This window comes from Peromyscus eremicus, chromosome 7, assembly GCF_949786415.1.
Source record: "Peromyscus eremicus chromosome 7, PerEre_H2_v1, whole genome shotgun sequence".
Classification (NCBI taxonomy): domain Eukaryota; kingdom Metazoa; phylum Chordata; class Mammalia; order Rodentia; family Cricetidae; genus Peromyscus; species Peromyscus eremicus.
This window is the reverse complement of record NC_081422.1, coordinates 83,012,962-83,026,836: the sequence shown is the minus strand read 5'-3', so window position 1 is coordinate 83,026,836 and position 13,875 is coordinate 83,012,962. Positions and strand designations below refer to the sequence as shown.

At 39.1% G+C, this 13,875-nt stretch overlaps 1 pseudogene; it reads left to right on the top strand.

The window, feature by feature from the left end:
• The first annotated feature begins 5,932 nt into the window (after positions 1-5,932).
• The window catches only part of LOC131914434 (T-complex protein 1 subunit gamma-like), a 98,764-nt pseudogene continuing 90,821 nt past the window's right edge, over positions 5,933-13,875 (top strand).

Here is a 13,875-nt window from a genome sequence, read left to right as displayed (position 1 = left end):
AGCAGTATTTAGTGGAAACACAACAATATTAGCTCAGCTCTGGGGTATGATCCTCAATGTGTGGAGGAGATAGATCTAGCAGTCTGAGAGCCAGAAGCTATAGAAACACACTCTGTCTAGTGTAGAGAAGAATGAACCTGACTGGGCCCTGGAGTGTCCTTATATACTCTCTAATGACCACGCCTTCTTCCTCCCATGTTGCTTTTACTAATGATTGTTGTAGGTGAGCTCCTGTAAATAGCAGTATTCTAAATGGATGGAAGATTGAATTAACTCTATGACCAGTATCCATAATCAAATCTCCACAACAAGGTTTCCTGAGTTCCTGCTTAGCTGGGTGTGGTAGCTCACACCTTTAATCCTAGAGTCCTAGGGAATGGGCTGCTGAAGCAGGAGGAGTTTTAGTTCAATGCCTTCTTAGGATATACAGTGAGAACTTGTCTAAAAAAATTGCTACAATATTTCACTGTTTCTAAATATTTCATGGTGTGCTCATATTTTTTATTTTCCTGTTGTAATTTCACAGTTAATGATATCAATCTGTGGTTTTAGCAAATATCAATATTAAAAATTTCTTAAAAATTCTTTAGAATTGTGTTCAAATCATTTTTTATCATATTCACCTCAACTGTGATTTCTTTGAGAGTCACCCCACTCTCTACCCACTCAACTGTTTGTTCTTTTCTTTTTAAATAAATACATGGTGAAGCCATGCAGTGGTTGCACATACCTTCAATCCTAGCATTCTGGAGGCAGAGGCAGGCAGATCTCTGTGAGTTAGAGGCTAGCCTGGTCTACAAAGTGTTTTCAAAGATGTGCTCCAAAGATACACAAAGAAACCAGGTTTCCAAAAAAAATTGATTAACTAAAACCCAAGAGTCTTAGATTTTTGTTATGAGGGAATTTTCTTGATTGAATCTTTTGAAGTGGGAAACCCCAACTAATCTCAGATGTTTTGAGGTGTGACAATCCACCTTAAATCTTAGCTGGTGGCAGCCTATATAAAGGACATGGAAGAAGGAAACTCTCTCATCTTTACTCTTTCTTTGTCTTCTTGCTCTCATTCTCACTGCCAAGTTCATCCCTTCACTGGTATAAGAGCCTATTTTTTGTGGGGGATTCCAAAGTATACTGAAGACCAGCTGATACATCCATCCTTGTAGACTGAATCACTTCTCTCTCTCTCTGTCTCTGTCTCTCTCTCTGTCTCTCTCTCTCTCTCTGTCTCTCTCTCTCTCTCTCTCTCTCTCTCTCTGTGTGTGTGTGTGTGTGTGTGTGTGTGTGTATGTGTATGTGTGCCCATATTCATTTAGTTTTGTTTCTCTAGATTCAGGGTGGTTGCTATATTTATCTCTTGGGTTTTAGTTAACTTCACATGTAGTCAAATTGACAAGGAATAGTCATCAGCAGGGATGACCACTTTGTGTATGGATGATCATTCCGGAGCTCGTCCCTAATAGAGCCTAATTCTTTGTCTAGGTGTTGGACTCTCAAAATTAATCACATTCATATCAACATATTTATTGTTCTGGTCTCTTTTATGCAGCCATTTCTAGGAGAGACTGTTTCACAGCACACTTCCTGGTCTTCTGGCTCTCACTGTCTTTCTGAGTCCTCTTCCACAATATTTCTGGAGCCATTGATGAAGGATATAGATGTATCTGTTGGGGTTCAGATCCCCATGATCTCTTGATTTTTACATTTTGTCCAGTTGTGGTATTCTGTGAGTGTCTGCCTGTATGGCCGATTGATTCTTTTCTATGTTCTTGTAAATAAGCATGACTAGTCTTCTCTTACTTGATCTGAAATCTAATGTATTGTTCAGTTTAATAGTAAACCAAGTCGGCTGCTGGTGGTGGTGGTGGAGCACACCTTAAATCCCAGCACTCAGGAGGCAGAGGCAGCAGGATCTCTGTGAGTTCAAGGCCAGCCTGGGCTACAGAGTTCGTTCCAGGACAGGCTCCAAAGCTACACAGAGAAACCCTGTCTCGAAAAATAAAAACAAAAACAAAAAAAAAAAAGTAAACCAAATCAAGGATAAATTGTTTCAGGGATTACGAGTTCAAGTAATGATAGGAATAACTACAAAGAAAACAGGCAGGAAAAATGTGCTTAGTATTATTTGTCATGCAAGTTGTAAACACTGAGATGTGTTTAGTGTTTAGAGATCACAAGGAACCATAATGGGTATCTTAACACAGCTTCTAAGGAGTATGTAAAAAGATGATGAGAAAGACTTTAATATTACATATAACTTACCCATTAAATACTGGGTGAGGGAACTGAAGTTGTCAGACTGGCGATGATTTCCTGTATGTAAAGTATTTGAGTCTTCTAATATAAATATGGTTCAGATAAAAATTATTTCTGTCTGGAGTTAGCAGGAATCTTATTGATGGAGTCATGACCTGTTCTATCATTCAGGCTGTGGCTTCTAGGTAGCATCTTCCTGGTGTTTGAATTAAAATCACTATAGTAACAAGTGTTACCTGACTGGAGACCAGGAGATGGAGCTTCTTGGTTCCTCTGAGGCAATTTTCTTTGCCTCTAAAGTCATCACCAGATCCTTGAAAGCCTTAACCCTGGTTGAAGCCATTTAGAATCTGCCATTGGGAATACCAGGGCAAAAGAAGTTGGATGATTTGGTTCCTTTAAGGAAAACTTGGGGTGCAAATGAAGCTTTTTGAGGAGCTCCCTGATCCTTCTCTATGGTGGGCTCAGTATTAGGAATGGAGGCTACAGGAAGAAGACATCCTGAAGTGGAGTTTGTTGTGTTTCTTCCTTTGGGAATTCTCTGTTTAGATCTATACTCCATTTTTAACTGGATTGATTGTTTTCTTGATATCCAGTTTTTTTAGTTCTTTATGTGTTTAAGATATCAGCCCTTTATTGGTTTTATAGTAGTTCAACTTCTTTTCTTATTCTGTAGGCTTCCATTTGTCCCAATGATGGTGTTTTATGCCAAACAGAATCTTTTCAGTTCCATGAAGTCCTATTTATTAATTGTTGTTCTTAGTGCTTTTGCTATTATTGTTCTGTTCAGAAAGTCGCTGGGCGGTGGTTGTGCACGCCTTTAATCCCAGCACTCGGGAGGTAGAGGAAGGCGGATCTTTGTGAGTTTGAGGCCAGCCTGGTCTACAGAGCGAGATCCAGGAAAGGCGCAAAGGTACATAGAGAAACCCTGTCTCAAGAAAAACAACAACAAAAAAAAAAAACCCAGAAAGTCTTTTCCTGTTCCAGTGAGTTCAAGGCTATTCTCTACTTTCTCTTCTATCATATTCCATGTATCTGGCTGAGGTTTTTTTATCTATTTAGAGTTGAGTTCTATATAGTGTGATAAATATTGATGTATTTGGAATCTTCTACATGAGGTCGTCCAGTTTGACCAGGTACATTTGTTAAAGATGTTGTCTACATTTTAATATGCATTTTTGGCTTTTTTAATAATGAAAAATTAGGTGTCCATTTTGCATGAGTTTATGAATTTATGTGAAGATCTTCAATTTGTTTCTATTGATCAATGTGTCTATTTTTATGCCAACATCAAACTTTTTATTACTATAGCTCTGTAATACAGTTTGCAAACAATGATAGTGATATATACAACAGTTCTTTTATTGTTCATGATTGTTTTGGTTTTCCTGAGTTTTTTGCCTTTTTTGGTTCTTGTATTTGGTTTTGTTTGTTTTTTATTTCCATATGAATCTGATGATTGTCCTTTCAAGATCTCTAAAGAATTGGTGGCCTGGCAACAACATAGATGCCCCTCAACCTAAGAATGGATTAAGAAATTGTGGTGCACATATACAATGGAGTACTACTCAGCAGAGAAAAACAATGACATCATGAAATTTACGGGCAAATGGATGGAACTAGAAAATATCCAGAGTGAGGTAACCCAGACTCAGAAAGACAAACATGGTATGTACCCACACATAAATGGATTCTAGGTTTAAATCAAAGGGTAATCAGACAACAACCCACAACTCCAGAGAAGCTAGCTAGTAAGGAAAACCCAAAGAGAGATGCATGGATCACCCTGGGAAGGGGAAATAGATCAGATCTCCATGAGTAAACTGGGTATGAGGGTGGACAATGGAGGATAGAGGATAGGGAATGGGAACATAAGGGAATGGCATCATTGAGATAGAACAGGGATGGATGGGGAAAGCAATGAAAGAGATACCACAATAGAGAGATATATCATGGGTATAGTGAGAAACCTGGTCCTTGGGAAGTTGCCAGGAATCCCCAAGGATGAACCCAGCTTAGACTGCTAGAAATAGTGGAGAAGTTGCCTGGACTGAACTAGCTTACCCCAGTGATCAGACCAGTGAATACCCTAACATCATCACAGAGCATCTCTCCAATGACTGATAGAAGCAGATGCAGAGATCCACAGACAAACACCAGGCTGAACTCTAGGAGTCCAGCCAAAGAGAGAGATATGGGATTCTATGAGCAAGTGCATCAGGATCATGATGGAGAAACCTTTAGAAATGACTAAACCAAACTAGTGGGAACTCATGAATGTTGCATCAATAACCGTGGAGCCTGCATGGGACTAGGGTAGTCCCTCTGCATGGCTAGACAGTTGTGAAGCTTGATCTGTTTGGGGGTGAACCCTGGTAGCAGGATCAGAATCCATTTCTGGTGCATGAGCAGGCTTTTTGGAGCCCACTACCTATGATGCAACACCTTTGGCAATCTTGAGACAGGGGCAAGGGATTGGATTTGACTCTACTGGATGTGACTTCTCATGGGAGGCCTTGCCTTCTTGTTGGGGAAACTGGTAGGTGGGTTGGGATGGGGAGGCTGGGGTGTGGGAGGAGGGAAGAGCGGGATCTTTTTTTTTTTTTTTTTTTTTTGGTTTTTCGAGACAGAGTTTCTCTGTGTAGCTTTGCGCCTCTCCTGGAACTCACTTGGTAGTCCAGGCTGGCCTTGAACTCACAGAGATCCACCTGGCTCTGCCTCCCGAGTGCTGGGATTAAAGGCGTGCGCCACCACCGCCCGGCTAAGAGCAGGATCTTTGATTAGTGTGTAAAATGAATGAAAAATTTTCTTAACAAAAAAAATGAATTGTGGGCCAGCAGCGGATTTTCACTCCTTTAATCTTAGCCCCAGGGAGGCAGAGTGGACAGATCTCTTTGAGTCTGAGGCCAGCCTAGTCTACAGTTGAAGTTCTGTAACAGAGAAGGCTACAGAGAGAAACCTGTTCTTGAACCAACCCAAATAAAGAGAGGGGGATCTTTCTTGTGGTGACATAAGCCTTTAATCCCAGCACTGGGAAAGCAGAGACAGGGAGATATCTGTGAATTCAAGGACACCCTGGTCTATAGCCTGATCCAGAACTTACAAGGCTACACAAAAATACCTTGTCTCAAATAACAAATAAAAGCAAGCAAGCAAAAATGAAAGAAAGAAAGGAAGAAAGAAAAAAAGAAAGAAAGAAGGAAAAAAGGAGAAAGAAAAAGAGAAAGAGAAAGAGTTTTTTTTTCAAGTGTTGGTGGTATACAACTTTAATCCCAGTACTTGGGATGTGCAGAGGAGAGCCAAGGCTACACAGAGAAACTGTGTCTCAAAAAATAAAAATAGCCCATGTCAAGTTTACATTAAATTAGCCAGCACAATACATATCTGTGCTCATGCTTGATGGCATTAAAAGAAATTCCACAGCTAGATCATATTTTTATGATGCTAGATCCAAGTGAGGGTCCATAGCATACTTAAAAGAGCTTTCTAACTCTAACCTAGACCCTTAGTTCGTAAGACTAGTCTTTTTTATACTCTAAGCTTAATAACTAAATTAGTACTTCTAGTAAGTATGGAAAAACAAACAAACAAATAATGAGGTTTTCTTCACAGTTCTTTTTCTCCAGAAGGTTCTTCCTGATTCCCCAGCTCTGGGTCCTGGACTCTGTATCATGCCAACATGATGGACGAAAATCCATTGCTTGTGCTCAGTCAAAATACAAAGTGTGAGTCTGGACGAAAAGTTCAATCTGGAAATATCAATGCTACTAAGAAAATTGCAGACATCATCCGGACATGTTTGGGACCTAAATCTATGATGAAGATGCTTTTGGACCCAATGGGAGGCATGGTGATGACCAATGATGGCAATGCTATTCTTTGAGAGATTCAAGTCCAACATCCAGCAGCCAATTCCATGATTGAAATTAGCAGGACCCAGGATAAAGAGGTTGGAGATGGAACCACATCAGTAATTATTCTTACAGGAGAAATGCTGTCTGTGGCTGAGCACTTTCTAGAGCAGCAGATACACCCAACAGTGGTGATCAGTGCTTACCACATGACACTGGATGATATGATCAGCACTCTGAATAAAATCAGTACCCCGTTGATGTCAATAACCGTGATATAATGCTGAACATCTATAGTGATATTTTATTTGTGCTGAAATGTGATTTTATTTGTATGTTAATAAATAAAGTTGCCTGGGAGGTCAGAGCTAATAGCAAGCCATAGCAGAAGTCTGGCAGGGGTAGCATACACCCTTAATCCAGATCACATGACAGGCAGATCTCTGTGTGTTCAAGGATATAGACAGAATGGAGACACACACCTTTAATCTCAATACCAACCATAGAAGACCTTGAGGTCTGTATAGACAGGCAGTGATGAGGAGGTCATATGGTAGGGTTTACAACCATTGAGAAGGCAGAACAGAAAGTCAATAAAAAGATAGATACACAGGAAGTAGGTCTCTTTCTGAGGGGAAGGATGACAGCGACAGCGAGGGGTAAGAAGGTGGTCTTGTTCTTAGCTCTTGGCTGCTGCTCTGACCTCTTGGGCTTTTAACTCTGCATTTGGCTCTATGTTTCTTATTTAATAATAAGACTGTTACATCTACATTTGGCACCCATGTGGCAAGGATTCATTAAAAACCACTCAGCTTGGCTTGGCTTGGCTGGGCTTGGAGGCCTTGGTGGGCCCGGTTCCCCATCTTGAGCCAGCTCGGCCTAGGCCCCAGGCCTGACCGACCATAGCTACAAGCAGTTACCACAACTGGAGCTACTTGCTTAACGCTGGTGCTACACACAACTCAGGCCTGCTAGAGCTACTGGTCAGCTGCACTCGACTAATTACAACAGCTACAGGTAACTGCGGATATAGCTGCTTGAGGCCAAAATGCCAACACATGTGGTCAGAGCTTAAGGAAGCCGGAGCCCAGGCTCCACTCAGCTAAAGCAGGAACATGTGGTTGGATTTAAGCTTTTAGCCAGAACTTGTGGCTATTCTTTCTTTCTTTCTTTCTTTCTTTCTTTCTTTCTTTCTTTCTTTCTTTCTTTCTTTTTTTCTTTCTTCCTTTTCTTTTCTTCTTCTTCTCTCTCTCTCTCTTTCTCTCTCTCTCTCTCTCTCTCTGGATTCCCACTTTGGATGCTGGGTAGCTGTTTTGAAATTCCCTCAGATTTCTACTGTTCTATGCAGATTTGGTAAGTTAATTAAGATATCAAATATTTTAAAGGAAAAAAACTATTTAAAATTTTTTTCACATAAAAAAAGGTTATTATGTGTACACTGGAAGAAAATTGGGCTTTGTTTAATAAAATTTTAGGCAGTCTGAAAATGGAACAACTATACGAGAAGATTAATGTTGATGGGATTATGCACATTATTACTTTCCTTATCCTTATTTTATTATTTAAAAAGATAGTCAATTTAAGTGCCAGGATAAAAGCTTTAGAAAAACCTGTTAAAATGAATTACAGAGAAATTCAGATTCAGATAGAAGAAATGAACAGTGAAATTGTTTCAGGATTGGATTATAAGGTTACAGAAACCAATCCTGTTTTCACACAATCACCCTTAATTTATCCAGTAATCGTACAGCAGGTACCTGGTCAAGTGAATGCACTAAATATCTGGACTCCAATTGAAATGTTAGATTTATGAAGGTTTAAGGAGGCAATAGTATCTTATAGCATGCATTCCCCATTTGTAAAGCAAATGTTAAACTCCTGGTCAACTTGTAAAAAGATTATACCACAGGACTGGCGAGAGCTGGTAAATGCTGTTCTGGAATCCAGGGCACAGCTGCAGTGGCAAATGTGGTTCAAAGAGGAAGCTAAAAGCATAGAAATTCGATGGAGGGCTAAAGATACACAAATCTTCCAGGATCAGCTTGTTGGAGAAGGCCAATATGCTGTAATACAAACACAATGTTTATATGATAACCAAACCCTAATTCTATGTTGAATGGCAGCCTTGAATGGATGGGACAGAGTTGAGGAACCAGGAAAGAAAACTGAGTCATTTACAAAGGTTATACAGGGCCTAAAAGGACCTTTCACAGATTTCTTACAAAGACTGACTTCAGCAGTAAAGAGAATGGTCCCAAATTCAGAAGCTAGTCAGATAATAATTGAATCTTTGACTTTTGAGAACTCGAATGCAGCATGCAAGAGAATAATCAGGCCATTAAAGGCAAGATCTGCACCCTTGGAAGATTGGATTAGAGATATGGTTAATGTTGAGGCTCATGACCATGATGACTTGTGGCTAGGAGAAGCAATTTCAAAAGGTTTGAGGAATGTCAGATGTTTTGGATGTGGAAAGCAAGGACATTAAAAAGGGACTGCAAACAGGACATTCCTAGAAACAATGTTTCTTCAAGGAACAAATGCAACAGAATGCCCCTTCTTTCTGGAGTATGCAGAAGGTGTGGTAAGGGAAAACACTGAACCAATGAATGTAGATCAACAAGGGATAGGCAAGGTAATACTTTGCCTCAGTCTTTGGGAAAATTCCAGAGGGGCCTCAGGCAGGCCCCCACAGCAAATCCAGACCTTTCCTGCAGTCATAGAGGAAACCCCTACTCAGAGCAATTAAATGACCAAATGCCTAATGGAATAAATCAGGCTGCCCAGGATGATGAAACAGCTGAGACAGAGAGAACAGAAAATTCAGGAGAAATGATAAAAAATTTTTTTCGCAAACTTCTATAAATGAACAAAGACCTAAATTAACAATAAAAATAAATGGTGTTTTGTTGTCTGGTCTGGTAGACACAGGTGCTGACATTACCATAATTGCACCAGAATTTTGGCATCCAACTTGGCCTCTTCAGGAGGTAAACGTTCAACTGTTAGGAATTGGAATATTATCTCAAGTGAAACAGAGTGCAAGATGGCTTGGAATGTATAGTTCCAAGGACAGAGAGGAAAATTAAAACCATATGTGGCTAACATAGCTATGAACCTGTGGGGTTGAGACCTGTTGCAACAATGGAATACTCAGATTAACATGCCTCCAACCAAATTTTCTCTGAAGTAGATTGGTACTGCCAGGAGCCGACATGTCTCATAGTCATAACAAAAAAGAAAAATTTTCTAAGTTATTAGAACATTTTAAATGCCATATTCTGTAGATCTCTGAAGGGTTTGAAGATGACCTTTCTATCTAGAATATAGCTGCTTGATCTTGAAAACACACCTAATATGACTACAAGTTCTATTGCAATATCTAACTACTAACTTTCATTTCTTTATATCCTAATAGTTGGTAATAATAACATTCAAGGACCAGCAAATTGCATTGCATCTTAAATGAATGATATCTTATCTTGAACAAGATTAGAAATATACATATAGCATTTTCTAACAATATCAATCTCAATATATATAATTTGTGTACAAAATCCTATCCAATGTAAAGTATTTAAAACTAGTAATTGTCCTTTTTTTTAAAAAAAAAAAACAAGAACCTTAGATCTAATCACCTTTGCTTAGCCCTTTCCCTAACCATTAACAACAACTTGTAACCAACCCTCCTAAACAATGAAAATTATCCCAGACCCAAAACCCATTAAAAGACCAAAAACCCACCCGCACCACACCACCTCTTTGGGAATGTGGGCATCATATTCTTAAAATTGCTTCCAGCTGGGTATGGGTGAAGGTATCTTTATTCTGAAAAGAAAAAATTTGGGTTAATTGTCAAATTCTAGGAAAGGTAGCTATATCCTTTGTTATCCAGTCTGTGCATAATGCCAAAGTTCAGGGTTTATCTCAAGTCCTTATTCAAGTAGTCTTTGAAACTGGATCATCTCAGCTAGCCCTCTTAAAATTGCTCTGAGGACTTTGTAGTCCAAAGTTGATCTGTAGATGATGTTTGTCAACTTAGTGATATTACTATTGTCCACGTGGAATTATTGTTGTTGTGGGGCCCCATCTTCTTCCTGGAGACTTCAGTTGATGTTAAGCCTGACTGTGATTTCCTGCAGAAAACTGATAAGAGACTCAAACACAAAGACATATATAGGCAGCTAATTGAAGCCTTTTTTCTAGAATTAGTTAGTACTCTAATGATCATTAATATATTAACAAAGTTTAAAACTGCCTTTATATTCTCTGGATTTTCTTGGTTCTTCTCCCATAAAGATGCCATTTGCTTTATAAGTCTGTCCTGTAAAACACAATGAATATCAACTTTTGATAAATAGTACTGATAAACAGACTCTTGGGCAATTAATACAATTACTTTAATGAGAGTAGAAGGATCACAATATTCCTTCATTTTTTCTATTTGTAACTTGAATTTTATATTTCAGTATATAGAAATAGAAAATATAGCATACCCCTTTGCTCAGGTATAGTGATTAATAATTTTGGTTAATGTCTCTGTAATTTGCATAGGATTGGGATTCCCAGATGTTTGGCTGTACCTGACTACAAAGTATTTTTCCTAATTTAGTCTCCAGTCATAGACACTTTTAAAAGATATGAATTCAGTTTTGCACTTTCCAGTGACCTGGGCATAATGTATCATAAAATACAAATGATCTTTATACTCATGGGTCCCCCAACGGATGTTTACATTCCTAGTCACACTTTCTTCATTAGATGTTAATAAAGTACCACCGTTCTGAAAACAGTGCCTTTGTCATAATGAGGACCAGCATCTTCCTGTGGTTTGCTAATCCTACCTCTCTCCAGCTTGCAAGTTCTCTCAGAAGCATCACTTACCATTTGATCCTCAGCAGCTGCTTCAATGGGACAGTGTCTGTGTCCTCTGTGCTCATGGGAGTTTGAGCAGAGTTGACAGAGGAAGGTCCTATTCTCAGCACAGAAGATCCTCTTAGGATCCTCGTGGATCACACACTTATGCTCCTCAGAGCTCAGGTCCTGCCGGGCGGTGGTGGCGCACGCCTTTAATCCCAGCACTCGGGAGGCAGAGCCAGGCGGATTTCTGTGAGTTCGAGGCCAGCCTGGGCTACCAAGTGAGTTCCAGGAGAGGCACAAAGCTACACAGAGAAACCCTGTCTCGGAAAAAAAAAAAAAAAAAAAACAGAACTCAGGTCCTTCAATAGGCTGGCTTTTCTGGTAATGGACACAAGCTTCTTCAGAACAATGTTGGTTCTCAAGCCCTTCTTCTGGGATGGTTCCCTGCACATAGGGCATTGGACAGGAAGTTGGGTGTCTTCCCAGGAAAGGTGGAGGCAGGCTCGACAGAAGCTGTGGCCACAGCTTATGGTGACTGGGTCTGTCAGGCAGCTCAGGCAGATGAAGCAGTTTTTTCTGGAAGGCTTGTGAGATGTCTGACTCCATTTTTCTGAAGGAAGTGTAACTAGAGTTTTCCTGCCTTGCCCACGGTCAGGGCAAATCTCTCTCACCCGCCAGTCCCACAGCCACTCAGACCCGAGCAAGTAAACATAGAGACTTATATTGGTTACAAACTGTATGGCCGTGGCAGGCTTCTTGTTAACTGTTCTTACAGCTTAAATTAATCCATTTCTATAAATCTATACCTTGCCACATGGCTCGTGGCTTACCGGGATCTTCACATGCGGCTTGTCATGGTGGCGGCTGGCAATGTCTCTCTCCCCCAGCTTCCTGTTCTCTCAATTCTCCTCTCTGTTAGTCCCGCCTATACTTCCTGCCTGGCCACTGACCAATCAATGATTTATTTATTGACCAATCAACAACACATTTGTCATACAGACCATCCCACAGCAGGAAGAAAACAGAATTGCTATTATTGGACCCCAGAGAAGCAAGAGACTGCAAAAAATTTCCTTCAAGTTGTGATTTAATTCTGTGTATGGCAAAACAAGCTTTATTTTTTGGTGATCAAAAGTCAGTATTAGTATAGAATTGTAGTTGCTAATCTTTCCTGTTTCACTCTTCTTGACAGAAGTATATAGTGATCTAATGACCTTCTGTGCCCGACCACCTGCATCTTTTCTGGAGACTCCATCCAAATTAGTACCTTGGTTCATGATCTGAGACATGCTCTCTCAGTGAGTATGAAAAAATTATACACTGTGGAGAGATCAAACTCCTTCAAGTCCATATGTTGGCCTTTCGCTACTGACATAGGAAGGTTAAACCTGATTCTTTGTTGCCTTACCAAGAAAACACTCCCCGCTTCACATGGTCCCATGTAAATCCTTTGCTTGATTTCTGATCTTAGTGTCTTAATGGTTCACATACTACTGTCTGACTCCTTGACACTTGAAGGCAATATTAGTTACTTGTCTTCTTTCAGCTAAAAATATCTAACAAGAATAAGAATTATTTTGGCTCATAATTCAAGAATATTGTCCATCATTGTGGGGTAGAAATGGTGGTAGGAGGTTGAGGTAGGTGTTCTCAAGGCATTCAAAATCAGGAAGTAGAAAACAAGGAACACTTGCTGCTCAGCTCCTGTTCTCTTTTTTCCTTCAGTTTGAGACCTCAAACCATGGAATGATCAAGTGATCTCATTAGCAATTAGTGTGGTTCTTTCCAAGTGTAGTAAATCTACTTCTAATAATCCTTCACAGATATCTTCAGAAGTTTCCTTGTGTCTCTTAAATCCCATAGAGTCGTGTACTAGAGTACTCTCTGGGGAAACTTGTTTGTTTACTAAAGATAACAATTCCTGGGTTGAGTTTGAGGGATGAATCCTTGAGGCATAAACGAGGCTTTCATGACTACTGGAGATTTGGCTATTTAATCAACAGGTGCCCATTGCCCTTCTCTTTCAACATCTACACAAATGAAGAATCTTGGTTTGATTGAGGTAAATATCCTCCAAATAACTTAAGCTTCTGGTGTCTGAAGTAAATGGAATCAATGGCTTTAGATGGTGGTCCTGTATACTTCAAATACAATACTAATACACATTGTGAAGGTTAGTTTAGAAAAGAGATGGAGACTCCAATGCTGCCTTCTTTAACTTACCTGATGGCCCTCCTTCCCTATTTTTTCTGTACATTAGATACTTAATTCCAATGTAATAAATACATACACAGAGATAATGAAAAGTGAACACAGAACTGAAAAATTGCACCTGATTTTAACTAGAATCTACTTTCATGAATAGAATATTGTGACTAGTTTTCTCTAATTTAATCACATGTATACTTCTAACCTAGTAAATCAGTCAATAGCAGGAATAACCAAGATGGTAAACTATGACTACACATTACTTCACACGGTAATAATATCTTCCTAAAGTTTACAACAGAAAAATACTAAAATATTTTCCTTTGATAAATCATGAGTTTTCACTTTTATACATAGTATTTATATAACAAATTTCTAAACACTAGTAATTTTCAACCCATTCAGAGTATTTATTTTTATATATTATATGTGTACAATAATTTAGAGATGTCCATGTTGCATGTATGAAGTACATCAGAAACATTCTAAAAATGTTTTAGAATTTAGAGAAACATCAAAATTGAGTAGTAGAACATCAGAGCAATGAAAGACTGTATATGTATAAACTAAAATTATATACAGCTGCAATTTACAGTATATTCATGAAGAAAGATGACCAAATGGGAGTAGAATCTCTTTTGATAAATAGCAAAATATTAAGCATTTTAAAGTAGAAACCTTAGTTTGGTAAAAAATTAAAATT